Source organism: Macaca thibetana, chromosome 3, assembly GCF_024542745.1.
Source record: "Macaca thibetana thibetana isolate TM-01 chromosome 3, ASM2454274v1, whole genome shotgun sequence".
Taxonomy (NCBI): Eukaryota; Metazoa; Chordata; class Mammalia; order Primates; family Cercopithecidae; genus Macaca; species Macaca thibetana.
The window spans coordinates 14,639,531-14,655,420 of NC_065580.1; positions in this window are offsets into that span (position 1 = coordinate 14,639,531).

The window sequence follows — 15,890 nt, forward strand, 5'->3', positions numbered from 1 at the left end:
GAGTCGGAGGAGATCATTTTGGAACGTTATAATTTGACGGCCCTGCTGGATTTTGGATTGGCATGGGGCCTGTAACCCCTTTGTTTTGGCCAGCTTCTCCCATTTGCAACGGCTGTATTTACCCAATACCTGTACCCCCATTGTATGTAGGAAGTAACTAGCTTGCTTTTGATTTTACAGGATCATGGGTAGAAGGGACTTGCCTTGTCTCAGATGAGACTTTGGACTATGGACTTTTGGGTTAATGCTGAGATGAGTTAAGACTTTGGGGGACTGTTTGGAAGGCATGATTGGTTTTGAAATGTGAGAACATGAGATTTGGAGGGGTCGGGGCAGAATGATATGGTTTGGCTGTGCCCCCACCCACATCTCAACTTGAATCGTTATCTCCCAGAATTCCCAGGTGTTGTGGGAGGGACCCAGGGGGAGGTAATTGAATCATGGGGGCCGGCCTTTCCCATGCTATTCTTGTGATAGTGAATACGTCTTAGGAGATCTGATGGTTTTATCAGGGGTTTCTGCTTTTGCTTCTCTCTCATTTTCTCTTGCCACTGCCATGTAAGAAGTGCCTTTTGCCTCCTACCGTGATTCTGAGTCCTCCCCAGCCACATGCAACTGTAAGTCCAATCAAACCTCTTTTTCTCTCCAGTCTCGGGTATGTCTTTTTCAGCAGTGTGAAAATGGACTAATACAATCACCCTCGTCTTTGTTCTCCTTTCTATTTCATCTCTAACTTTTTATGGCATTTGGGGGGTGCTATTCATTGCAAAAGTTAGGGACTCACTAATTCCACTACTCACTGCATATCAAGGTAATCTGTCAAGGTTTGGTTTTATATAAGAAACAAATGAGTCTCCAGAATATCCAAGTTAACATTATTCAATAAAGGGAGGCAGTCATTACCCTTTAACCTCTGAAAGAAAACTGCAGGTAGGCATCAAACTAACCCTGAGATAGGAGAGAGTAGAAATTCCCACACCCAGTGAATTGTAGGACATTAGGTAATTATTGGTGGGAAGTATATTTGAGTGGGAAACTGAATTTCAACTGACTTTTATCCTTGAAGATGGTGCTTCTGTTTTCTCAAGTTAGAAGGTTATGGAAATTGCATCTGAACAACAAGTTGTATTAGCATAAGTTCTAGAATAAACTGAGAAAGCAAGGCTAGTCTGAGGAAAATTTATACCGCTCACACTTCCCTTCTGAATTGGAGAATAGAATTGAATAGCAAAATTGTAACCTACCTTTCAAAGATGTATTGTAAAGTATATTTTGTGAACTTTTATACCTTCTGTTCTTATTTTTCTATTGCCCTATTTTAAAATCTGTCTTGAATTTATTTTATTAAATGTATGTGTCTCTGTGTATATATTTATGAGTAATATTGTACTCTTTTTGGTACCAGATGAGAACCCAAAACACACAAATACATACTGACACATATGAAGATGTTTATACTGCGTCTTACATCGGTCGGAAGAGAGAGAGTTCCAAGAATTCCTGTGATGAGGGCTTAAAGCCAAATATTTTTTTTAAAATCATTTTATACATATATATTTTATTTTTTTCTATTTGGGAGAAGCTAGAAAATACACGTTACTTTTTTTTGTATCTTATCTATTTTAGACTAAAATCTGCTGCTATTCAAAGAATAAATTGTATCTTTGTGTATTCTTTTGATAGACATAGTAGGTAAGTTGTATAAGTAAGTTATAAGTATGTATAAGTAAGTAAGTTGTATCTTTGTGTATTCTTCTTCTGATAGACATAATAATATAAGACAAACCCAATAACAGCATGCTATTTATTTTGAACACAGAAATGTCCTTAGTTCGGCCTAACTCTGTCCTTCCTTTTTGCTGATAGAAAGTCTTTGGCCTCATCCCTCATCTCAGGTCCTTGACGCCTATTTCTTGAGGTGTTCCATCCACTGTCAAAGTCCCCAGTCAGTGATTGTTCTTAGGTATGAGTATTCTCTTCCATCCTAATCCATGTTATCCACTCATCTTCCAAAAGGCAGCCTCTACTCCTAGAGCAGCTCAACAGGTTTCCTCCTCTACTCTTGATGGTGAGCCCAGAGTACCCTGTTGTCTCTGTGGCCCTAGGCTTCCACTTACCCTGCCCTTACCTCTGTGGCAGTGGAGAGGATATGGTAGCAAAAGAGAGCAGGAGTGATCCCCCATGTCCAGTCATCCTAGGAGATTGATTCCAAGGACCCTTCCCACCCCCCACAGATACCAAAATCCCAGATGCTCAAGTCTCTGACATAAAATGGCTTAGTCTTTGCCTATAACCTATGCACATCCTCCTGTATACTTTAAGACATCTCTAGATTAATACCTACTACAATGTAAATCCTATGAAAATAGTCATTATACTGTGTTGTTTCGGGAACAATAACAAGAAAAAAAGCCTGTACATTTTCAGTACAGACACAACCATCCATTTTTTTTTCCTGAATATTTTTGATCCATTGTTGGTTGAAGCTATGATGTGGATCCTGTGGATGAGGAGGACTGACTGTATAGCTATGTCACGTTTTTGACCGCCAAGGCACAGAGACACAGAATAGAATAGAGAAAAATGGAGACAAGAATAAAGATGAGGCCAGCGTAGTGGCTCACGCGTGTAATCCCAGCACTTTGGGAGGTGGAGGCCGGAAGGATTGCTTGAACCCAGGAATTCAAGACCAGCTTGGGAAACATAGTGAGACCCCATCTCTATTTAAAAAAAAAATTTTTTTCTTTTTGAGAAGGAGTCTCGCTCTGTCACCCAGGCTGGAGTGCAGTGGTGTGATCTCAGCTCACTGCAACCTCCACCTCCCAGGTTCAAGCGATTCTCCTGTCTCAGCCTCCTGAGTAGCTGGGACTATGGGTGTCCGCCACTACTCCCGGCTAATTTTTGTGATTTTAGTAGAGGTGGTGTTTCACCATGTTGGTCAGACTGATCTCCAACTCCTGATCTCAAATGATCCACCCACCTTGGCCTCCCAAAGTGTTGGGATTACAGGCGTAAGCCACCATGCCCGGCCAAATTTATTTTTTTTTTTTAAGAATAAAGATGAATAGGAAGGGAGGTGCCATTCACTTTAGCAGGAACATCCTTCTATTTCCCTTGTGATACAAATGTTCCCACTTCTATGACTCTGTCAGGAGAGGGATACTGAAGCTGTTAAAGTCATTAAAACAAGACATTAAGAAAAATCAGGACAGTTTAATCCTATCCTGTTAGAGATGATCAAACAACTCCAAAAAGGTGATGACTTAGCATATTTCTAGGTCCAAGTAGTGGCCAACCGGGGCCAGCATCCTCCCAGTCACCCGGGCTGCCAACCAAGGTGACTGAATACTTACTCGAGATTGCCAGTGTTTGTGATAGCATCACTGGATAAATTCAAGGTAGGATCCTCATTGCTGTGGGCTGTAAAATGGACTCTGCCCACCTGCCAAAACTTGGCACACTTAGATGGAAACGGAAAAATGGTATTCTAAAACATTCTATTGCATTATTACTTGTACCCCTAAGCAGGTGTGATTCACGTGGGACAGAGTGGCAAGGAAAGGCTCTATTGAAGGGGCGAGGCTTGATCTCCCCTGGGTGGAAGTGTGGGTGGCCGTGGGACCTGCATTTCTATGGTGGTGGGAGCTCTGGGCCACTCCTCAATCCCATGTCTGACACACACACACACACACACACACACACACACACCCCTACCTGATAGTAGGAGGAGCAGCATTTTGGACAAAGAGGAAGCTGAAGGCTGCGTGAAGCCTTGAGACATCAACTCAGGTATGTGTGGAGGTGGTGGAAGGTATTATTACCTGGAACAATCTTCACCCTTTAGGCCCAAATCAACCTCCACCTCCACCGGGACGTTTTTGCACAATGTGTTTCTTTAACAGACTCGCCAGAGCGCATGCAGATTTGGTTCTCAATTAGAAATGTATTTTGTATTTCTAGTTCCTAAAGGAAATGTGAGTTTTGTACTTAGCAGAAGCTATAGCACCATCTTGTGGAAATAAGTGCATCAGATCACAAGCTTGCTCTGAAAATTTTAGTCATCTTAAAAAAAAGTAAATCTTGATATGCCTTCGTAGCTCTAAATCACTCTTAGAATGCACAATTTATTAGTAGCAAAAGACTTCTCATATATTCTAATTATATGAGGGTGGAGTTAGCATTCTCCACCAGCTGCAGCTTTCTTTCTGTTTGGCTTTTGAGGTAAGGTCTTACTCTGTCACTCAGGCTGGAGTGCAGTGGTGTGATCATAGCTCACTACAGTCTCAAAGTCCCAGGCTCAAGCAATTCTCCTGCATCAGCCTCCCAAGTAGCATAGTGTGCCACTATACCCAGCTAATTTTTTTGTAGAGATGGCGTCTCTCTATGTTGCCCAGGCTGGCAGTGGCAACTTTCTTCTTTTCAGAATAATTACCATACTTAGGATCCAATATTCTTCCCATCTCAGACTCATTTCTTTTAGAATATGTGTCCTCAGGTTTGGATTTTAACCATGTCCCAAGGGATCTTGCCTTCTAAGTAAAGGACACTCACTGGGTACCAGTGTTCTTTTCTGTCTCCTCTGGCGAATCAGACACCTCTCTTCTTGATAGAGTTCATTGATACAGGGCTTGGGAAAAGGAGGTCCCTTCATTATTGAGAATCTAAAGCATTGGATTGGGAGCTTACAGAAGAACTGGAACAGAGGCTAAGGCAGGAGGATCACTTGAGCCCAGGTGTTCGAGGTTGTAATGAACTATAATCGCATCACTACAGTCCAGCCTGGGTGACAGAGTAAGACCCCATCTCAAAAAAAAAAAAAAAAAAAAAAAAGTTCCCGGAAAAGGTTTTATTTAGAATCATGAAATCATTGAATCATTTAATAAATAATTAGTCTTTTTAATGAAAGTAGTATACCCTTCAGTGGAGGGGAAAAAATGCCCAATGTTCTCAACCTTTCTTATCCCTAGTTTGATCTGCATCAAACGTGGAATTGATGTGAAGGTTTGGGGCTTCACTAGGCACCCCTCCGAACAGTCGCAGGCTTGATTAGAATTTAGGGCTGGTGTGAATTTTGCAAATATTAAAGATCTGTGTTTATCTTCAAAACATATTTTGAAAAAGTTACACATTGACATCCTTCAAAAGCTAAAAGCACAGAAGTAAATGTCTCCCTCCACACGTTTCCCAGCTATCCGATTATCTTCTCTCAAGGCCCCAGTATTACAAGTTATTTGTGAAATGCTTCCAAAAATATTTTGCACTTACCAGAAATATATTACATCAATGATAGTCCATAGAATATTTCAAAACTTGCATTTTTCACTTAAAAATATAGGTTGAAGATTGTTCTATATGAGCACATACAGAGCTTCCTTATTTATTTTTCAGCTGTACAAGATTTTATTGAGTGGGTGTAGTCTCCTATTGACATTTTTCCCAGTAGTTTGGTAGTACAAACAATGCTGCAGTGAATAACCTTTATATCTGTTGCGTAGCACACATGCTAGTCTACCTGTGGAATGTATTCCTGGAAGTAGAATTGCTGTGTCAAATGGTGCATTTGTAATTGTGGGAGACTTTGGCAAACTGTTCTTCATGGAGGTCATTTATAGCAAATTACAGCAATGTATGACACTCCATGCCCTCACTAACTGTGCATTTTTAAAACTTTTTTTTTTTTCTGAGACGGAGTCTCACTTTGTTGCCCAGGCTGGAGTGCAATGGCGTGATTACAGCTCACTGCAGCCTCGACTTCCCAGGCTCAAGTAATCCTCCCATCTCAGCCTCCCACAGGAATTCACCACTATGCATGGCTGATTTTTTACTTTTTGTAGACGGTTTCCTCATGTTGCCCAAGGTAGTCTTGAACTCCTGGGCTCAGGTGATCCTCCCACCTCAGCCTCCCAAGGTGCTGAGATTACAGGCATGAGCCACCACACCCAGCCTTTAAAACTTTTTAACTTTCCTAATGTAATTGGTGAAATGTTATATTTCAGTGGTTATTGTTGTCATTTTTGCAATGTTCCTTTTATGAATTTGGTTATAGGAACCCACATTTTTCATGAGGCCTGGTCACCTAGTCAGTTCTCTTTCTCCAGAGCTATTTTGGCAAATACATTTATTTTTTTAAAATTAAGTTTTATGAATAGATATAAATGACTCAGATTTCAATCAGCTTTCAAAATTTTTTTTTTGATATTCTCCCTTTCCTACTTGTCCCCAGTAGTGGATTTACCATGAAGCTAGCAAAGCTTAAGCTTAGAACCCCTTCCAAGAGTCCCTTCCAAAGCTCTGAACTAATATTGTACTCATACCTTCACATTCTTTTTCTTAAAGAAGCTGCCCCAAATTGTATAAGCTTCAGACCTAGATATGCCCCTGCTTGTCACCGTCTTTCCTGTTTTCAACCTCTCTCTTCTTAGTTTCTTCTGTATTCCTCTTAATGCATACGTAAGCACCTCCAGATAGAGTTTATCTACCCCCTTCCTTTTTTCTTGCTTTTCTGAATGGGTCTTGGAGATTTTTCGATGTAAGATCTAGAGACCATCCATACCGTGTACTGTTTGTTGATAATTTTATGGTATTCCATTGTATGAAGATACTGGTCTTTACTTAAGTCAGTCCTGTATTGGTGGAACTTAGTGGACATTTATTTATTTATTTATGTATTTATTTTTGCATTAAGAAAAGCTCCTGGCAGGTTTCAGAGACCTAAATGACAACTAAAAATCTGGTATGATTACAGGTTTCAGAAGTGATAAGGCTTAAAATAGATGAAATTGTTGGGGGAGCCCTAGCCTCCCTTCCTCCACACCCTCTTCAGGTATCTAGGACTCGAAGTCTTATCAAAACAGGACCCTTATTACCTGCTAGTCATAACCTATCTATATGAACATATACATCGGCATGGGAAGTTTATCTGTGATTGTGAAACAAGATTGTCTTGCTAAAGACATTCTGAATATCTGAAGGCAGGAGGGAGAGATAATTGTAAGACTTTGAGTGCCTCCAAAATCCTGCTAGACAGTTGTTGGCTTCAAAAAAGGGCACATAGCTTCTGAGGTCATATTATTCTATCAGTGGCATTGCTACAGCCTGCTAACTGATTTCACTGCCCACACGCTAACGTTTTGTTCTGCCATATCTGATGGCGATGGGTTGAGCCACCCAGGCATGGAGTGCTAGATGTCTTCTGCATGCCAGAAGAGCTCATTACTTAGTGTTTTAACCCTTCATTCACCTAATTTTATTTATTTATTTATTTTTGAGACCGGGTCTCCTCTGCCACCCAGGCTGGAGTGCAGTGGTGCTATCTCGGCTCACTGCAACCTCTGCCTCCCGGGTTCAAACGATTCTTCTGCCTCAGCCTCCCGAGTAGCTGGTATTACAGGCATGTACCATGATGCCTGCTAATTTTTGTATTTTTAGTAGAGATGGGGTTTCACCATGTTGGCAAGGCTGGTCTCAAAGTCCTGCCCTCAAGTGATCCACCCGCCTCAGCCTCCCAAAGTGCTGGGATTGCAGGCATGAGCCACAGCACCTGGCCTTTCATCCACCTTAGTCATCACTTCCTTTCTTCTCTTCCGGTTCAATGCAAGCACCATGGGAACCACATTTTGGATAGCTGGAAATTCAGCCTTTTTGTTCTCTCTACCCTGTTAAAGCATGGAATGGCTGATCTATCACAACCTACTTTTTGAGACGAAAGGATCATACACCTGTCTGATTTGGTTACCTCAAATCTAATCCTGTTGCCCAGTATTACCTTTTGTTCATATGTCCTTGTTTGGCTCTTCCCTAGAACTCTCTTCCCTGGGACTAAATTGTAGTGGGTTTTAGTTTAAGATACCACATTAAAATTTTTAAAACATTTTAAGTATTTGTGAGTGCATAGTAGGTGTATATTATTTACCTCTTTTATAAGAGATCAGGTAAATAATACATAGAGGAAGTAAGGAAGGAGAAAACAAAGATGAGAGAAGAGAATAGATGGATCTCAATGCTTTATGATTAAGAATAACTTTTAGTACTTCTTTTCAGTTTACAAAGTGCTGTGTATATTACCTTTTGTGAAGCTCACATTTCCTTGAAATAGATGGGGTGGTGTCTTATCACCATTTTATAGACAGGGAAGCAAAATAAGGATAAGGCTGATCATGGCACACCTGAATCCAGGTTTATAGGATTTCCCGACATCTTGAGACTTGATGGTTCATGGTTGACTTTGTCTGGGTCCCTCAGAAGGTAATCAGGGCAGTAACAGTTTCAGAATTTTTGTACTGAAATGGGGGCTAGGGATTTGTCTTGAAGCTCTATTTGGATTGTATTTCAGATAAAATTGAAAAAAGAAATCTATTGTCTGATAAAATTTAAAAAAATTCAGACAAAATTGAATTCAGATAAAATTGAAATATTCAGATAAAAATGAAAAAAAAATTCTATGGAGGTGCTGATGTTAGAGATCTGTGGAGAAGGCTCAAGTCTCTTGGTCCCTCCACTTCTTTTGAGTTTTACTATTGTCCTGAAGAGGCAGAGAGCTAGAAACTCAGAACCTCTGATTCCCTATGGCACAGGCTGCTAGATGTTTATCAGAATTGTTCCTCCTATGTCTGGGTACATGGACCACATTTCTCAGAATCACTTGCATTTTTTATGGCCATGGTGACCAAGTTTTAGCCAATGGGAAGTGAGCAGAAATGAAGAGTCCACTTTTGGGCCAGGTCACTGAAACTTTAATGCTTTTTCTTCCAACACACATGACGATCATGGGAACCATGTGGAAATGATGGTAGATCCATGAGGTGTAAGGACCCTGGGTTGCGGAATCACCAATTAATGGCATGATGTCTGCTGGTCAGGAAAACCTCCTCTGAACAAGAATGAGCATTGGTTTACTGTAAAATTTTCAAATAATGCAATATTCTTTCCCATGGTTCAGTCTACATTTTGAGAGGTCTCTTCTTTAACTCTTTAATGTGTATTATTTTAAACATTTTCCCATGCTTTAGTATATTTCTCTCTATGTATACATTCTCGTACATACACGTATCTATAGGTTTTTAAGTGAATGAGAAAGCACAGTATCGATATACTGTTTCCTCACTTCACATTTTATGAAAATTTTGCTTATGGTAATATTAGTTTATATGTTAACTGTACATTAATATCTAATTGGATGTTAATATACTAATAAAACTTATATTAAGAGTTGCATAATATTTCATTGTATATATTTGCAATGTTTTATTTAATAACCTCACTATTGATATTAGGTTATTTATCAATATTACAAATATTGCTTCTGCTTAAAATATATTTACATGTATATATTTATGCATATGGGTATATTTCTGTAGGATATGTTCTTAGAATTGGAGTTGCTGCATCAAAAGGCATGCACATTTTATTTTTTGAGGCCAGACACAGTGGCTCATGCCTGTAATCCCAGCACTTTGGGAGACTGAGGAGGGAGGATCGCTTTAGCCCAGGAATTCAATACCAGCCTGAGCAATATAGTGAGACCCCATCTCTACTAAACAACCACAGCAAAATTAGCCAGGCATGATGGCTTGCAGCTGTAGTTCCAGCTACTTGGGAGGCTGAGGTCGGAGGATACTTTGAGCTCACTGTATTCCAGCCTGGGCAACAGAGTGAAACCCTGTCTCTGAAAAATCAAAACAAACAATTCAGTTTTTGAAGAGACATGACCACATTTCCCCCAAATCTATTAAGACTGTGGGGAAATATCCCCTTGCCTGCATGCTTAGTGATGCTAGAAAATATCCGTCTTTTAATTTTTGTCCATCTAATGGGCGAAAAATGGTATCTTGTGCTTTAAAATTTATTACTTACTAGAGGAGCTATACATCTTTCATTATATTTATTATTGTCTGTCACTTGTTCTACTGTAAATAGTTTATTTGTCTCTACTTGCATCTATGTATTTTTTCCAATAAAAAACTAGTTTGTATATTACTATTTTGCTTATTATATACATTGGGGACTACATTAACTATATTTTTATCGTTTTCTTAAAGCTGATTTTCTTTTCTTTGTGTGTGGTAAAGATGGTGGACTTTTTAAACATTTTATTTTTTTTTGGCCGGGTGCAGTGGCTCATGCCTATAATCCCAGCACTTTGGGAGGCTGAGGCGGGTAGATCACCTGAGGTCAGGCATTCAAGACCAGCCTGGCCAACATGGTGAAACCCTGACTCTATTAAAAATGCAAAAAATTAGCCGGGTGTAGCGGTGGCCACCCGTAATTCCAGCTGCTCAGTAGCCTGAGGCAGGAGAATTGCTTGAATCGGGAGGTGGATGTTGCAGTGAGCCGAGATTGTGCCATTGCACTCCAGCCTGGGCGACAAGAGCAAAACTCCATCTCAAAAATAAGTAAATAAATAAAATTAAGTAAAATAAAAGTTTTATTTTTTTAATTGACAAAATGGTATAGATTTACCATGTATAAAATGATGTTTCGAAATGTATGTACATTGTGAAATGGCTAAATTGGGCAAATTACCATATGAATTATCTAACATACTTGTCATTTTTGTGGTGAGAACACTTAAAATCTCCTCTCTCAACATTTTTCACAATACAATATATGTTATTACTATCCTCACCAAGTTGTAGGATAGGTCTCAAGGCTGATTTTCTTGATCCTTAGTTAACTGTTCACAGATATACATTCTCTAAGTCCAGGATAGAGGGAGGCCTTATGGCCCAGTGGTTATGGAGTCAGGCTGACCTGGATTAGGGTCCAGGTTATGTCAGATACTTGCCGTGTGACCATAGAAAAGTTTCTTACCATCTCTGTACCTCTATCTCTTCTTTTGTAAAAATAATCATAATAAAAGTACTAACTCACAGAATTGTTATGAAGTTGAGACAGGATAATGATGCATGTACCTTAGCACAATGCCTGGCATTTATAAGCTCTCAACAAATACTAGCTCTTAAAAGTATATCTACAATGTGGGTAATATGGGTACAACACTAGACATTTATGTTTTAGTCTAGTTCCTAGAACCATTCCCAATAAAAGTTATTCCTAGTAATATTCTTTCCTTAAGGTGGGCATTTCATTAACTTTTAGCCAGTCTTACGAAATTTCTATTTCCCAGTGCACTAAAATCATCAACTAATTAATTAATTCCGTATATACTTTTTTTTTTTTTTCCTTTTTTGAGACAGAGTCTCCCTCTGTCGCCCAGGCTGGAGTGCAGTGGCATGATCTCGGCTCACTGCAACCTCTTCCTTCCAGGATCAAGCGATTCTCATGCCCCAGCCTCCCAAGTAGCTGGAATTACAAGCACATGCCACCATGCCTGGCTGATTTTTGTATTTTTAGTAGAGAAAAGGTTCATCATATTCACCATGCTGGTCTCAAACTCCTGGCCTCAAGTGATCCTCCCGCCTCGGCCTCCCAAAATGCTGGGATTACAGGCACAAGCCATTGTGCCTGGCCAGAATGTATTTTTGGGGTTCTATTATATTTAAGGTCTGAGAGATTCAGTTAGCCTCAGAAGTGCATTTCATTTTCTGTGTATGGAATTTGTTTTATAGTCCTTTGACAAAAATGAAAATCCAAATTAATATGAAATGTGAAGAAACTAATAAAGACAGGGAATTAGAAAGCAAAAGGGGACCTTAAAGTTTGTCTAGTTCAGTTCTTTATTTTATAGGTGTGGAAATTGAAGCCCAGAGGAGTTAAGGTCACACAGTAAGTGGGGGAATTGCCGTGAGAGCCCAGACATTCTCATGCCTAGCCAGTATTCTGTTGACCAAATCATACTGTGTTCAAGGGTTCACTTCTTCTTTTGGCACAACATGATTTCAAAAATTAAAAACATAGAAACACAGGTTTGAAAAACACAGATAAAAAGGAGCCAACGCTATTTAAAATTTATGAAGAAAGCAAGGGATGTAAGACACTTCTCTGCTGGTTGTGAAAACATCAGAACTGTGAAGTCCAGTGAGACAGGATTCCAAATGTCTTTCCTTTTTGTCTATTCTCACGAACCTGTGTTTAACAATGATACTCTACACTCACAGCAGACAGCAAACACCAGTCCTACAGGTTGGCAGTTGGCAATCCCTGGTCCACATGCCAAAGATGCTGCAGGTGCCAATTTCAGGAGGCAAGGAAACTGACTACAACACACAAATTCCCATCCCTATCATTCCCAGTAGTTATTGCCTACAGTTGTCTCCACCCTCTTGCCAGAGTTTTCAAGAGCAGCACTCTAACATGACTTCCTGTGTAGCACCAGTACCATCCTGGCCTTCTGGAATCACAGGTTCAGTCATTTGGCACACTTGTGATAAGACAATGGCCATGGACTCCTATGATAAAACATAAATAGAATTCCCATCATTTTTAATAGTAAGTGCTAAATTTCAACCCTAAATTGTTTCTTCTCTGTGATCCTAGAGCAATAGGACGTTCTCGATTATTAATACCTACTGCATAAGAATATGCTAAAAGGATGAATTGGACAAATCAAATGCACAAGAGATTCAACTTTAAAAAAATAGGCCGGGCGCAGTGGCTCACGCCTGTAATCCCAGCAGTTTGGGGGGGCCGAGGTGGGTGGATCACCTGAGGTCAGGAGTTTGACACCAGCCTGACCAACATGGTGAAATGCCCTCTCCACTAAAAATACAAAATTAGCTGATGTGGTGGCGCATGCCTGTAGTCCCAACTACTCGGGAGGCTGAGGCAGGAGAATCACTTAAACCTGGGAGACAGAAATTGCAGTGAGCCGAGATCGTGCCACTGCACTCCAGACTGGGCGACAGAGCAAGACTCCATCTCAAATAAATAAATAAATAAAAAGAATAAAGGGTAACTCATCCCTAGGCCTATATGATGTGAGTAGAAATTTGAACACAATGACCACTCATTTGTTCATTTAGTCAGTTTATTGAGTGTCTACTATGAACAGGCCTGTTGCCAACCATTCAGCAGATGAGTATCAGGAGGTCCTCTACAAGAGAGTGGTTCAAAGTTTATTTGCAGCCAGACTGCCTGGTCTTGAGTCATGTTTCTACCACTGAATGATTTGGCAACCTTGCGTACATTAATTAATTTCACTAAACTTTATTTTCCCCATGTAATGTTAGGATAGTATTAGTACCTACTCCACAGATTTGATGTAAGAATTATACTAAAGCATTTTATGCGGTGCTGACCACATAGTAAGTGCTCAGTAATCATCAGGTACAATTAAATTTCTACTGTACTATAACCTAAAATGAGAGGGATTTAAAGAAGGTTAGAAATGAGAAGATGGCTCAACACTGAAAATTTGGAAATGGGGTCAACAGACATAGTCAACAGATAGCTAAAGTGTCCTCTATGTATTCCTTATGCTTTTTGTGAGTACTCACTCTGTGCTAGGAATGTACAGATGTAAAGACATGAACCAATGCTTGTCCTTCCCTTTGTGAAAAGATGAATGAAACATAATCAAGACATATACTGTAAATCCCAGGTTGAGGATTACAAAAAGTTGGAAACCAAAACCAAAATCTGAATTCCTTGACTTTGGGAGAAGTCTCCTGTTTTTTCCAAGTGAATGGGCTGGGACCAGATTCAAAGAGAGAGAGGCTCCCCGGGAGTCTTTGCCAGCTGACTCACAGAGGTTCCCTGAGTCTGGGCCGCAGCTCCTGCTCCTGGTCTGGCTGTGCCCTCCAAGACCAAGTGGCCTTCTGTGCCTCTAGGGGAGACATGGGGAAGCCAGGCGTAGGTGACCTACCAGCACCAATGCTCTTTCTGTTTAAAGAGAAATTTTGGTTCCAGATCAGAAAGTTTAGCAACCCTGACAGGATTAAAATAACTTCTGACAGCATGGTAATAATAACAGTTTATCTTATGTTCACATAGCACTTTTAAGACTTCAAAAAAAAAAATGTGTCCATTTGCATCTTGCTTTTGGTTTTCAGTGGCACTCTGGGGTGTCCTAAACAGCTTCCATATGCATAATTTTCAGATGAAGGACTGAAGCTCAGGCAGTTTAAGGGAGTTCTCTGCAAAAAAACACAGCTAGCAAATGATACACCTGGAACTAGAACCAGGGCCTCTGGTACGCACCTTGTGTATTTAAGGGGTAGGCAGTATTGTGGGCTTCCTGGATGCCTGGGCCAATCCTAAGAGAGGACTGCACACACAGAATTTAGGGTCCACACAGGCAACTGCCTGAGCATGGTTTCTGCACACCGTGATTTCCTGCCGTTCCTCTGTTACCAGGGGAGCATTCATCCCTTGAAACCTATCCCTGGTATTAGAGCTCTTCATCTTCGTCCTGCCACTTGAATGTATCCCTTCCCAGTATTGGTTCCATCACAATACGCAACATCTGCCATGAAGCTAAACAACTGTTTAGAAACTGTTCGGCAGCAGTGGAATTACAAATGGTATATCCAGTTCGGGTAATTTTTAAAAAATTAATTATTTTATTATTATTATTATTATTATTATTATTATTATTGGAGACAAGGTCTCTGTCACCCAGGTTGGAATGCAGTGGTGCGATTGTGACTCACTGAAGCCTCAAAATCCTGGGCTCAAGTGATCCTCTTACCTCAGCCTCCCAAATAGCTGGGGCTACAGGCACATGTTGCCATGCCTGGCTAGATAATTTACAAAAACACTTTCTAATGTTCTTCAGTTGATGAACCATCAACTTAAAACTGCAATGTCAACCTCATTTATCCATTGTTTTTGGTTTCACCATCCTCACCGTCAACAGGCTCCTCCTCCATCTCTGACCCTTGGAGTCACAGTCCCTTCTTGCTACCTCATCTCGTTTCATGCACCAGTATAAAAAAAGCTGGTGTGTTTGTTTGTTTGTTTGTTTTTTCCAGCTTTAAGTACTTTTCTGTCTGGAGCCTAATGCCTATCTTTGGCTAGAGATTGAAAATTGCTTTTCATCTCTCCTCCTCTTCATCTTTGGAAATTTCATGATCTCTTTGATTTGTGCAGTGGTACTTACTAACTTCCTCTAAGTGAAGAGCATTTGCTTATTCAGAGAGAATCATAGACAGTCCCCCGGAGGAGGTGAGAAATGTAGAAACAAATGACCATCGCAATCTCAGGGCAGGTTGGAAAGTGGATTTTGTTGTGTAATTGCTTATATAATGGTTATGATTATGGGTTCAGCAGTCATATTGCCTAAGTTTGATTCTGGACTAGGTACTTATTAGCTGGGAGCATTGGTTAGATTATATAATCTCTCTGTAGCTCTGTTTTCTCACCTAAAAACAGTAGTAATAGTCTCTACCTCAGGGTTTTTATGAGGACGTAAAGAGCTCTTACTTGTAAGGTTCTTGGAATAGTGCTTCACCAAGCACTCAGTGTGTGTGTGTGTGTGTGTGTGTATGTGTGTGTGCGTGTGCATTTGCGTGAGCATGTGAGTGTTGTATGTAAACTAGAGATGTCTTTGTTCTGGATCTCACCACCCAGAACCAAGTACAGTTCTAAACTAACTCTCTAATCTCATTGAGAACAGCCTCCACTCCCAACCACTCTGTGTTCTGTGTTCCTCTGAATCTCTTAACCTCTTTTGCAGCCATGGCCATAGGACTCGTCAAACAGGATAAGAAGACTTCCATAAATAATCTCTGACTCTCCTGGCCTCATCATGGCACCTTCTAGACGGAGAAGAAACCTACATTCACCTAACATATCCTACATTAGGTATGTTGCTAATAAAGTCCTACATTGTCCTGGTTAAGTAGAGAAGGCTTGGGAGCCAGATTGTTTGGGTTTGAGTCTAACATTTTCCATCTGCTTAAAGTTTGCATCTATAAAATGGGACAATAATGGGAAATGGATTGACTATAATGATAAACTGAGGTTATCTCTATGAAGTACCTATCAAATGT